The 12,877-nt window shown below is 44.0% G+C and overlaps 1 protein-coding gene across 6 annotated transcripts in view; it reads left to right on the top strand.

Moving 5' to 3' along the window:
• The window catches only part of BCL9 (BCL9 transcription coactivator), a 74,869-nt gene that overhangs the window by 36,025 nt on the left and 25,967 nt on the right, over positions 1–12,877 (top strand). Inside the window, exon 1 of one of the 6 annotated variants that reach the window (XM_043538418.1) lies at positions 181–268. The exons of 2 other annotated variants lie outside the window; for them this stretch is intronic. The gene's annotated coding sequence lies outside the window, so the exon portion shown is untranslated. 3 more of the 6 variants (XM_007060820.4, XM_037906325.2, XM_043538419.1) reach the window with 3 other exon arrangements.

Genomic DNA, 12,877 nt, shown 5'->3' with positions numbered 1-12,877 from the left:
CTGTGTGCACAGCCCGTCGAGGGGAAGCTGAAACTGTACTTTCCCCCTTCAAATAATAGTTATCGCCACCTGTGATTTCGGAAAACAGATGAGAATCATCCTGGCTGTGGAAGTTATTGCAAGTGGAGGAAACTTCAGGAGGCAGGGCATGCTCCCGCTGCCCGTGACTGACAGGTCTGGCTCTGCCCCCAGGTTCAGGCAGGCCGGAGTATCCATTGTAATAGGTTCTGTGCGGACCTTCGTATTTCTAAGGAAGGCCCCGTTTCAGGTGAGCGCGGACACAGTCTCCTGGATCTCGGCGCCCTTGTGCCCCCGGCGCCGGGGCAGCGCTGCGGGTGGGAGGCTGAGGGACTCTTGACAATTTGCTGCCCGAGACAATTGATCGCACCCCAGGGTGGTGGGCGCCGCCTCCCTGCCACAGCGGCGGGGGGCAGGCTCGCTCCGAGCGGGGGAGCGGCGCCGTGCTGCGTTGTGCCCCCCCCCACCCCCGGGGTCATGGGGCCGGGCTGGGGGCGCCCCGCTTCCCTGGGGCCGGGCGCCCGCTCGCCTCGGCGCTGCCCGGGGCGGCCGCGTTCTGGGCAGGGCTGGGGCAGCTCCGGGCGCAGCGTGGCCGGGGCCTGCTGGGGCTTTGCAGGGGGCGGCGCGGGGAGCCCCCGGGGGGCGGCCGGGCCGGGCTTTCACCTGGCTCGGGGGGGGCGGGGGGGAGTGAGGGGGCGGGCGAGGAAAGGAGGCGGCCCCGTCGCCACTGGGCGCTGGGAAGGGGCAGCAAAAGAGAGAGACACACTGGGGGAGTGTCCCTTTAAGAAGCACAATTGGGTGGCTGTCTCTTTAAAGGGGAGAGGTGGGGTGGTGCCACAGTGAGGTGGGGGATGAGCTATGTTAATTGAGGGGGCGGTACCAAGATGAATGGGGGAATGTAAGGGCGGTGCTTCGTGCAGGCGCGGAAGGGGCTTATGGATTCAGGCCTGCCTCTTTAAGAAGCCGGTTGATGCCATTGTGTGGGGGAAGGGTATTTACAGTCTCCTCCTTTGGGACAGTACCATTCCCAGGGTGGGGTTGAGAGGCGGCACCATCCCCTCAGTAAGTACGGGACAGTACCATTGCTGGGGCGGGGCAGAGGGGGCGACGGGTGGTACCATTCGTCTAGCTGGAATGGGGGGGGCGTGACGGGCGGTACCATGTGTGCGGAGGGGGAGCGCTGGCGGACAATGGATCCTGTGTGTGTTTGCGGGAGGGGAATGGATCCGCCGCCACCGGGGGGAGACGCTGCGCCGCCCCCTCCCGCCCGGAGCTGAGAACCGCCCCCTCCCCTCCCGCCCGGCGCCGCTCGGTAAGTGGCGCTGTGTGTGTGCGGGAGCGGGGTCCGCGTGCTGCCGGTGGCCGGGGGGGTCCCGGCAGGGCTGAGCCGCCCGCCCGCCCCGGGGAAAGTTTCAGAGTTTGGGGCTGGGCAGAGAGTGTGTGGGAGGGGGGCCGTGGGGGGCTTGTGCGGTAGGGGGGGTATGTGGGGGGCGGTGGGCTCAGGCACTGTGTGTGTGGGGAGGGCTTGTGGGGCAGGTGTGTGTGGGGAGGGCTTGTGGGATGGGGAGGGAAGCGCCCAGTCTGGGGGTCCATGCAGAGCGGTGGGTGGGTGCGTGCACTCTCCTAGCACTGTGCAGGGGGGAAGCAGGTGCTGAACCCCGGGGGAGGCATATGGGGGGGGAGTTGCCTGGGGCTGGAACAGGGGAGTCGGGAAATCCAGGGGAGACCCCCACGTATGGAGGAGGGAGGCGAAAAGGAAGGATTTCTTGTTGGGAGAAAAGTGGAGGGAATGCCATATCTGGGGTTGCTGGTGGAGTTTGGGAGATAACATCCTCTATCCTGATTTTCCACCCATAGGTGACTTGGAGGTGAGGGGACCTCATAATGTTATGGGTAAAAATGTGCCCACTGATCAGGGAGGAAGAAGCTGCTTGAGGGGTCAGCATACCGTGATAGGGTAAATTACATGAGGACGGCAGGTGGGAAGGGTCAAGTTGTTGGGGATGTAGGTAGAAATAGAATTCATCCCCTATCCTTTCCTGGGGGATAATTGGGACTTGAAAGAGATGGTGGGTGATTAAGTGGTTAAGGTTAGAGAGGATCAGAGAGCCTGTTCTTATTTTCAGGTTCGGAAGCATGGGATAGGGAAAGGGTTATGGTTGGGAAATGATGGTTGCAGCTGGTGGTGATAGAGATGTGGACTAAGGAGTTGATCATGGAATAATTCCAACTCCACCAGATGAGGAAGATTGTATTGCAGAGAAAGCTTAGTGTTTTCAGAGTAAATGTGCATAATGCAGTGTCCCCAGTTTAATCCATTGTCCTGGAACCTAACCTACTGTTCAAGGACCTTTCTTGTGAAAGAGGAGAGAAGGACTCTCTCCTTTGGCTCGATCTTGGGAAGAAACTGGCACTCCTTGGTGATGTTAATAAGTGTCCAAACTGGTTTGGGGCGGCAGGGGGAGGGAGAATGGTCATGCCTGAATGTGGCTTTTCCCCTTAAATTCTCTAATTATTAGTTTTTCAGATATTAGTTTTCGGGAGGGGAGGCAGGTACTACACCTCCCCAAGGTCCATGCTAACAATATTTTGGGGGCTGCGATTTATAGTCACACTTTCCTATTCTGAAAAAGGTGGTTCTCTCCCAGGTTGCTGTGTGAAAGACATGAAAAGATCCACACAAACATCCCAGAAAACTGACTGTATGCATAGTACTCTTAAATGGACAAAATTAAGAAAAATAAAAATAAATGAATAACTATCTTATTTTTGTGAATAGTGACCTGGGGTGCATGTCATCTTAAAATAGCGTGAAAACAAACACTGAAAGCCAGAAACATCTAAATTAATAAAAAAACACACAGGAAAATATGGAAATGTAGTGTTAACCTCCCCTAGATAGCCTTAATTCTGACTCCATTCACCTCAATCCTGCTTCTACTTAATGTTATTCATTCAGTTAGGCCTTGTCTACCCTAGGAAAAAACTACCTATAGCTGACAACAGGTGTTGGTAATTTGGGCATGGGAACTTGTATAAACATAGTTTGTTTGTTTTTTTTTTGTCTATATTTGTAACTAAACTGTGTTCCATGCCTGTTCACTTGCACCCATTGCCTGCAATAGGTAGATCTGCTTTTTCCTGGAAACAGTGGTACAGTGGTTGGTTTGGTGATACATAACTATGTTGTCCAATGTATACCTGGCCAACTAGGTCTGATGGCTATGGTTATTTTAAAGGTGGCCTCCGGAGATTTTAAACTGAGCTTGAGTGCTCTTTTGCTGTTTTATGTGTGTAAAGGGTCATGCTCACTCCCTTTCTCCTATGTATGCCCCCACCTCCCCATCAAAACAAACAAACAAAAAAATCTGCTTGTTTTTTAACTTGGAACTATTAGAAATGTCAGGCTTGGGTTTTCCAGATTTTGCTGGAGGACTTGTGTTATGGGGTGGGGTTGGGTCTCAGCATTATTGTTAACTCTTAACACCTTAAATGAAGGGGTGGAGAAGTTGAATCGTTAACATTTTGTATAAAGGAGGTCTTTGTTAATCATTAAACAAGTGTAAACAAAACCAAACAAAAAACTAAAGTTTTTTTTAAACAATTGACAAAAACCCCCTCCCTCTCAATTGCTCATCTTTGGCCAGGGCAGGTCTACATATTTGCTCAGATAGCAACATCAGTTAGATTTGGGGCTTTTTGTGGCACCTCTATGTTTTCAAGAGCTCTAGTATAGACACAGTTAACCAGCATAAGTGTTTTTGCAAGTGTAGTTTAGTTTATACCATTTCCAAGTTAAATTATCCTTTCAAAATCAATCTTTTTTGCTGAAGTAAGCTGCCTCTCTACTGGGCGTTTGCCAGTATGGCTATGGTGGCAAATCTTTTCTAGTGTAGATCTAGCATTTCACTCTCAGCTCTTGTGAGCTCATAATTTAATTGTTTACCAGTTAACATAATCTTCTAGGCTAGGTCGGACTTGAATTCCTAATGTAAAAAGTAAGCAAAAAATGCTTTATATTATAAAAAAAAAAAAAAAAAAAAAAAAAAAAGCCTCTTCCAGATCACTTTGTTTCTTTATTATGTATAAAGGTGTACAAACTCCATTTTTTCCCCCCTTTATAAATCACCTTTAAACCCTGTATGTTCTTGTCAATTCAGATTAGGATCAGTCCATATACAGAATTTAAAGTAACAACTGGTTATGGGATTCATATTCATAGAAACATAAGTCCTATATCGGATTAAATTGGCATTTTCAAGCTGCCTGTGTAAAGTCTTACTCTCTAACTTCTGGGATTTCTCAGACTTGCCTTTATAAATCTTTCTTTAAAGGTTTTCCTCTTAATTTATTGATACGTGTTTCCAATCCTAAAAGTCTTTCAGTCTCTCTCTTTTGGTGGGGGGATAGGGTGGGAAGAGTGTAGGAATTTCTTTAGGGTTTTAGTGTGTGGGTGGGGGTTTTTTTGTTGTTGTGTTTTTAAACAAAGTCAAGGGTAAAATTTTGGTATCCTCTTCATATGGAACTACTTAGGATTCTAACTGAAAGTGTGCCACTGTATTCTTTCAAGTATAGACACTCACTGCAGCAATGGGAGGGGTTCTCTCATTGGTATAGTTAATCCACCTCCTCAAGAAGTTGTAGCTGGGTCAGTAGAAGAATTCTAGTGCTGTCGACATACCCCGGGGGTTAGGTTGTCTGAACTACATTGTTCAAGGGTGTGGATTTTTCACGCCCCTGAGCGATATAGCTGGGTTGATTTAAGTCTTGAATGTAGACCTGACCGTAGTCTTGACCAAATATGCAAATTTATGTCCTGCTATGTTAACCAACATCTTTGGGCCATGTCTACACTAGGAGTGATTTACTAGTATAGGAATACCAATATGCTTTTCTGGCAGAGCATTCCTAGTGTGGATGCAGCTAATACTGTCAAAGCTATGCTTTACCAGTATTGGCTTATTCTGCCCCCAAACAAAACAAGCTATACTGGCAAAAGCACAGTTTTTTGCATTTACACCAGGGGCTTGTGCTGGCACAGCTGTGTAGGTCAAGGATCAGACCTCTTCACATCCCTGACCAGTATAGCTCTGCCAGCAGAAGTCTGTAGTGTAGACATGGCCTTGTGTTTCGCTTGCTCAAACTGCATCAGTATTTCTTCAGAGGAATGCAAGCAGCCTTAAAATCCTTCAGCCTAGTTGGCTTGGCCTTGGCCTTTTTGGAAGTCCGTGCTTCAGTAAGATCTGTGGTCTATTTCCATAGATATGAAATCCTTTAACCCAAGCAAACTTGCTAAGGACTTCGAGTCCTTACTTATGATTTCTGTATGAGTCCCTGTGGAGTTTGAGTTCTGCTAGAGAGATGAGTGCATTAAACCCAGGTTCTGGGGCCAAGTTGTGTGTGATAGAGGAATTGTGTGTACTGAATCTTTCCCCAATATCATTGTTTTGTGTAATGTAAACAAAACAAAAAAAACCTGTTATACCTTTTGAGACTTTTCTGAAGTCCCACATTTTTGTAGACCAGGCAAGGTTCTTAAAAGCACTGGCAGACTTCATACAACTCAGCAAAAATTAGGATGGTCTTCATGAAGTCATTTGTTCCTAGCTAACCATTCTGATGTTCCTAGTTTGGCAAAGAATAATTTAAAATTAGTGTTCTTCATATGTTGAAGAAATATAGTTACACATTTTAAGTTTCTAACCTCAGTGTTTTGGAAGCATAACACCTTTTGCTTTGTTCTAAGAACCTGCCAAACTTGCCAAATATTACTTACACCTAAATTTTCCAACTTCCCTAGCTCAAACAGCTTTTTCAATTTACGTCAGGTTAAAGAGGGAAGGGGAAAAATAGGACTTAAAACTGTAACCAGATTTCTGTTATAACTATGGAAAAGCTTTTATCATCCCAGTACTGACTGACTGACTGAATGTGGAACTTCAAGATAGTGTAAATTGGTGGAATATTTGGTGCAATTGTAATTAAGCTATGGGAGTCATTGCCACAAAATTGTTGAGACCAAGAATTAGAGATTCAAAAAGGGATTGGATATTCATAAGGATATCAAGAATATCCAGAGTTGTAATAATTGACAATACATTTTTTTTGGAAGGGCTACCAAACCATGTGCTTCAGCCAAGCCAATCTCTATTAGCAATCAGGATGAAATTTAAATGGGAGGACAAAAGTAGCTGGTGCTGGCCACTGTTGGAGATGATACTGGATTGCTGGCCTGATCCAGTGTGGTAATTAGTATGTTCCCTCTAGGGTCTTAAACTGCTGCTCTTAGTGAGAAGTAAATGTTTCCATGTGAATTTTGAATTTGCTTTCTGTACACCTTTTGTGGAGTATTCTGCCTGCTCTTGAAATCCTAATTACAGTATAAAGATTATGATCAAATGAGTACATAACTCTCATTGAAGAAGGTTCTCAAAAATACTCTGCAAATTTACAAATTACAGCTGGAGAGTGAATGGTGTCTATAGTTAAGGTAGCCTAAATGTTTCTGTTCTAAGCCCTCTGTTTTTAAACAAACAGCTTCTAACTGAAGAGCTGAAATTTTTCAGGCTTGGTTTCTGTCTGGGAGGAGGCGGGGAAAAGGGGAGCAGTTCGTTTGATTTTTTTTTTTTTTCTTTTTTTCTTTTAAGCTTGAGCAGAAACAGTCAACTGTTTTTTGAGAATAAGGACAATGGAAAAATACACTTGACCTATTACAAAATTTCTTGCAAAAACCATGGAGCTGAAATTTGGCTAAGAAATGCCCTCCTTTGAGGGAAATTGCCTTTAAGCATTCAGTGAAAATTGCGTGCTTTCTCATCTTTGAAAATAATACTTTCTTTTAAAGCACTCTTAGAAGTGTTCTATAGGACTATAATAGACTTCACTATATATGCAGTAACTTAACTTCATATTGAATAGAGCCCTTGCCTCAATCCATGTGAAGTTCAGAGCAGCTGCAGTGCAGATGTAGCTAAATTAGCTATGCACTCAACTTTTCTTAAAACATTGGAATACTCTGAACTGGCTTTGTTCCATTTCCATATGTTTCAAGGAGCTATAGGCCTGGTGAAAAGGTTTCTGATTGCGTCCCCAAAATGTCTCCTTAACCTGCCTGAGAGAATGTGCATATGATCTGGAGCCAGGAAGTTCTAAATTCTTGGCCCATCTTTTCACTTGGCTAGTCTTAATTCTATGTACTTCATGACCCTACACTTGCCCAACTATCATTACCCCATTGTATAGACAGGGTTAGTGAGGCCCAGAGACTTTTACTTAGCCGGGATTACATAGAAAGGTTGTAATGCTGGGAACAGAACCCAGAACTCTTGTAATATAAAATTACAGAATCTTAGAAATGTAGAGCTGGAAGGGACATTGAGAGATGTGGCTAGACAATTACCTAGGCCTGCCCTGGCAGGTTGTGCTCATGTTTTATCCACTAGACCACTGTGCCCCAGAAAAAATACCTTAAATCTGTGTACTTAGTTAGGCCGTCTGTAAAATGGAGCAACTAGTACTTTTCCCCTTTTATCAAGTGCTTTGAATTCGACAGATGAGAAAATCCTAATGCCAGAGCATTAATTACTTTAATGATTTATATCTTTTATGCCACTTGGAAATTAAAAGCACTGCGTAAGAGCTAACTCTGAGGCCCATTTTACTGATGGTGCTGTAGTGTTATAATGGAAAAGTTGAGGCAACCTTCCTTTGAGTAGCTCGCTACTCTTCAAAAATTTAAACTGTTCTGTTGAAATTTTCCAGGCTTTTTGTTCTTTTATGTTGGGGGTGGAGAATTTGAGACAAAATGGTTAAACTGCTTTTGAGGAGAAAAATATTTTCTTTTTCTTTTTTTTTTTTTTAAACAAAATCTTACAACCTTTTTTTCGTTAGGGATAGAAAATTGAAATTGTCAGAGAAATAGTGCCATCATTGAACAGAAATGCCTCTGAATATTCCCCTAAAACTAGTTTTGACTTGCCTTTGAAAATAGCACTCTGTGTTTGCAGTAGAGTTGATACTTCAGAGTACTTCAGGTTTTGCTGTGCATGTGCACCCAACTTAGAAAAATATTGAACATGTACATTTTGTGTTGTGCTCATTGAATAATGCAGGGCTTCACAGCAGCTGGAGCCTTGTTCACTGTACACCTTGAGACCTTGTAAAATGTATGAGTTAGGGAGTTTTGATTTGAAGCCCTATAGTCCTGATTTTTGAAGTTAAACAATTCCATGTAAAAATTTAAACTTCATACACAGTACTTCATGATATTTTTAAATTACATGATTGTAACATTTCTCAAATGTCACATCTCTTCTCCTCCTCCCACCCCCCCCCCCCCCCAAACCTGGAATACACACATGTAGCATCTTGTTGTTCTGTGTATGGGTTCTGTTTGCCACTTTAATTTTTTAAAATTCTTGTCCTCCTCTAAAGTGTCTTCAACACAGCAATGACTCCTATCTAAAAAACTTGGGAAACCAACACACAATAACACTGCATTTTGTGTCGGTTAAGATTGCTCGTACATAATACTTAACTTCTTGTTTTCTCGCTTTTTAGTTTTTGTTAAGGCTATCAATAATCGTCCTCCCCCACCCCCCCGTGACCCACACTTCACCAGTAGTACAACCATCATACACTACCCCATGTAGGGATGCCAGGTTTCCAGCACTGTTTCCCAAATCTGAGTATGTGTAACTTTACAGAACTGTGCAGAAAGGTTCTGTAAGTGTGAGGGGTGGGGGTTAAGTCTGGTCCATTTGGGATGGAGCTGGGTGAAATTTGGGGAAGGCAGTACTGGGAGGCAGTCATTCCTGCTGTTAAGGGTCTGGTATGGTGACTGCACTACTGGGGAGATGTGTGTCTTTGGGTGGGGGCAGGAGAGAAGGGTACAGGGTATGTCCCATTGGCATTCTTAACTTTTCATTTTCTTTAAGTTTTGTTAGATATAGAGCAACTGACACAGTGCAGTGGTTTTGTTTTTGTTTATTTGAGAAAGTATGGGATCATTAAAGACTATCATTCATACACACACAAAGCAGAGTAAAAGTTGAATCCTTGCAACCCTAATGTTCTCAATGTGTAGTGTGTTTTACTGAATGTGTAAGAATCACTGTCTTATATCACTGGAATGCAGCTACCTCTGGAGAAGCTGTAAAAGAACTCTTCACTTGGATCAGATAAAATCAGGCTAGAAATATTTACTAGATGTCTACTAATCAGAGGCTGATATGAAAGGAGGTGAGGAGGGGACAATCGATCAGCAATTCTGAAAGGTATCATGCAGTGTATCCTTGCAGCATACTGGGACACTGGTTCAGTAATTAATTGCCCCTACCACTTCCTGCAAAACCTGGACTTTCCTTGGAGGAGGAGGTCTGTCCGCAAGCTGATCAATCCCACTGCTCTGTAACTTGTGAGAGATGACAAGATCACAGCTTGATGTGTTTTATGCCTACAGACTCTTCATATCTTTCATTCTAGAAACTTAGTGACTGGCTGCCAAAATGAATAGAAAAAGCACTTGCCACTTTCCATACCTGGCTGATGTGCCTCATTCTTTCTGTTTAAACAATGCCATGGTGTTGTATACTGAGGAACAAGAAGGCTTCACTTCAGTTACTCCCACCCTCGCATCCCCTATTCAAGGGGTGCCCAACCTATGGTCCACAGGTCATACACTGCCTACCAGAGCATTTCACAAGGCCTGCCGCCTGCTTCAACACCATATCGTAGAATCATAGAATATCAGGGTTGGAAGGGACCTCAGGAGATCATCTACTCCAACCCCCTGCTCAAAGCAGGACCAATCCCCAATTTTTGCTCCAGATCCCTAAGTGGACCCCTCAAGGATTGAACTCACAACCCTGGGTTTAGCAGGCCAATGCTCAAACCACTGAGCTATCCCTCCCCCCTGATTCATTAGCATTTTGTTGTCATGTTACACAAGTATGTAAATAGACAATATTCTACATAGAAACAACCTATCTAAATACAAAACAAGCTGAACTTAAAATATAAATCAATACAAGTGACTTTAAATCTTATTAAAATAGGTAGAATCTGTTTGGCCCACACAAGATTGTGCTTAGGTTTGTGTGACCCTCCTGTGTAATAAGGTTGAGCACCACTGCCCTATTCTGTTCCATTGACTCTAGGTTCCTACTAATGTTTCGTGTTTGAGGTGAGTGTTTTTTTTTTTTTTTTTTCTTTTCCATGTAGTTTTGACCTGTCCTGAAGCTTGAGCTGAAATGTTAAATATCTTTTAGTTTAATGAGTGACTTCCTTTTTGGGGGAAAGAGAGGTCACCACTGGCTTCAAGCCTGTTTCTTGTCTCATTGTGAAGGAGGCGCAAGAATTTGGAGGTGAAGATGTGGAAACCTGCATAGGCAACATATTTGAATAGCTCCTAGCTCTGGAAGAGCTACTCTTCAAAGACCAGGGTTACCTGCTCAACATCTATGTATTGTGCTGACTGAGATTAACTATGAGCTGCATACATAATTTGTTAAGCCCCAGAGGCCCTGTCTGCACTAGGGAAATGTAGCAAAAATGTTCCTGTTTGTTGCTAACAGCAGTTTGGTTCCACTGCTGTTAAGAGTATTGGCAGTAACTGAAGTCCATTAAGGATGGTTAGGTGACAATGGGCCCCAAAATGCTAGCAGCTGCTTGTCTGCTCATGAGTTTCAAAACTAGTAGCTAGTACTGGTGGAACTGAAGTGGTGTTAGCAACAATGGGAAACATTTGCAGAACTTCCTTGATGCGGACATGACGAGTGTGTATCGTAGCCTGGCTCGCAAATGCACGGGGCACTTCTGCACAGCCAAAAAATACCCCAAACCCTCCTGGCTGAAAGTCCCAGAACCCAAGTCAGTTGACCTACGTTCATGGTGTGGGGCGAAAAGTAGCAATGTAGATATTCAGGTTCAGACTGAAGCCCAGGCTGAGACGCAGCCCCCCTTCCTGGATTTCAGAGCCTGGGTTCCAGTCTGAGCCCTACTTTTAGTCCTGTAGCACAAGTGGGTCAGTTGATCCAGGCTCTGAGACTTGCTATATGTTTTTGTTGTTTGTTGCTGTGTAGATGTACTTTAGGTGGCTTCTGGAGCAGTTAAACTGCATCAGCAGTTGCTGGGAGATAGTGTGAGCAGCACGTTGTTGATGTGATAATTGTACACTATATTAAAGGGGACAGTGTCAACTCAAAATCTAGTAACTTCAAAATGAATTTAAAGTAACTGTAGATAGTATTCCTGCCCCTGAATCTCTTGGCAATTTTTATGGCTTTTTAGGTCTTCTGATGTCTGTCTCTCTTGTGTGGAGAAATTTTCTAGTTATGTTCACTCTGTCCTGTACGGTTAAAGTGTTGTAAAATGTACAATTTTTTAAATTTTTTTTAAAAAAAAACCTTAATCTTACCTGCTATTGCAAGCAATACCTTCTAATTTTCAATAATATTATTGGTAATATTAAAAGATTAGAGGAAAATATGCAGAAAATACATACATAGTTTAGAAGCACTTGTTCTATATTCTTTTAATTATCAAGCTGTACACATACCTACAGTTAGTAAATGCATGATCTTATTGCCCTCTCCTTAGTTCTACCTTACACCATGTACTCCCTGCTGTTTGGTACCTCCCTCTGTTTTGTTGCATAAGGAATTGTTTCACAGTGTCTTGTTAGAGAACTTCTGCCCTTCCTAAGCTCCTGTGTGGAAATGTTCTTAGCCTGCCACTAAAGTACTTCTGGTTCTGCAGGCGCCTCACTTTTGCCTGTTCCAGCTATGCCAACACATGGATCCAGTTTATGGGCGAAGATCTGTTCCTGCTTTTGGCACTGTTAATGCAGCAGGTTGTAGATGGAGGTCATGATTGAGGATGGAGAGCATTTTGGCAGTGGCTTGTGTCCCTGAGAAGGCAGTTGTAGGCCTAAGTGAGGAGATCATGAAGACTGCATGCTGACATGATGGTGGAGACAGCTGGTATGGATTGCAGTAGCTGTGGATTTCCCCTATGTAGACTGGCCATTCTTTGCAAGACCACAAGCACAGAGTTGGGGGGACTACCTTATTATGCAGATCTGGGAGGGCTTAGAACTTCCTCATGAAGAGAGCTATGTTCACTGAGCGGTGTGACGAGCTTGCCTTGATCCTCTAGTGCCAGGACCATCAGATGAGGGTGGCAAGGCCCTGCCAGTCCATCTGAAAGCTGTCTACCGAAGACTGCTATATGTCTGTGGCTAACCAGTTTGATGTTGGTAAATTGACTGTTGGTGCTGTTGTGGTTGAAGAGCAGTTATTTCTGCAGTTATTTACCACGGGGTGATGTACATTGCTAACATCCCAGAAATAATTAACTTTGTGACAAATTGGGTTCCTGAACTGCGCTGCAGCCCATCCATATAGTGCACATGCCCATTGTCTTCCCACTGCAAGGGACACATGTATATGGTAGATTTAAACAAAAAGCTGACTTTTAACAAACTCGGAGAATGGGTAGGTAAAGCCCCACAGAAAGGAAATCTAAGGGGAAAAAGGAGTTTAGGAGAGATGGTAACTTCTCAGACAGTATTAAAGGCACAATAGCAAACTATCCCGATGCAAAGCAAAGGATAGTAAGAGGCCATCAGGAGCTTTTTAGTGATCTGAAAATCAAAAAGGAATCCTACAGAAAGTGGAAACATGGACAGATTGCTAAAGAGGAGTACAAAAGAGTAGCTTGGGCATGTAGAGACAAAATCCAAAATGGCCAAGGCAGAGAATGAGTTACATCAGGAAGGATAATAAAAAGCAATAAGAATAGGTTCTGTAAATATATTAGGAGCAAGAGAAAGACAAAGGAATGTGTAGGTCCACTATCT

Source organism: Chelonia mydas, chromosome 1 (assembly GCF_015237465.2).
Source record: "Chelonia mydas isolate rCheMyd1 chromosome 1, rCheMyd1.pri.v2, whole genome shotgun sequence".
Classification (NCBI taxonomy): domain Eukaryota; kingdom Metazoa; phylum Chordata; order Testudines; family Cheloniidae; genus Chelonia; species Chelonia mydas.
Note: the sequence above shows the minus strand (reverse complement) of the source record. Positions and strands in the feature narration are given on the sequence as shown.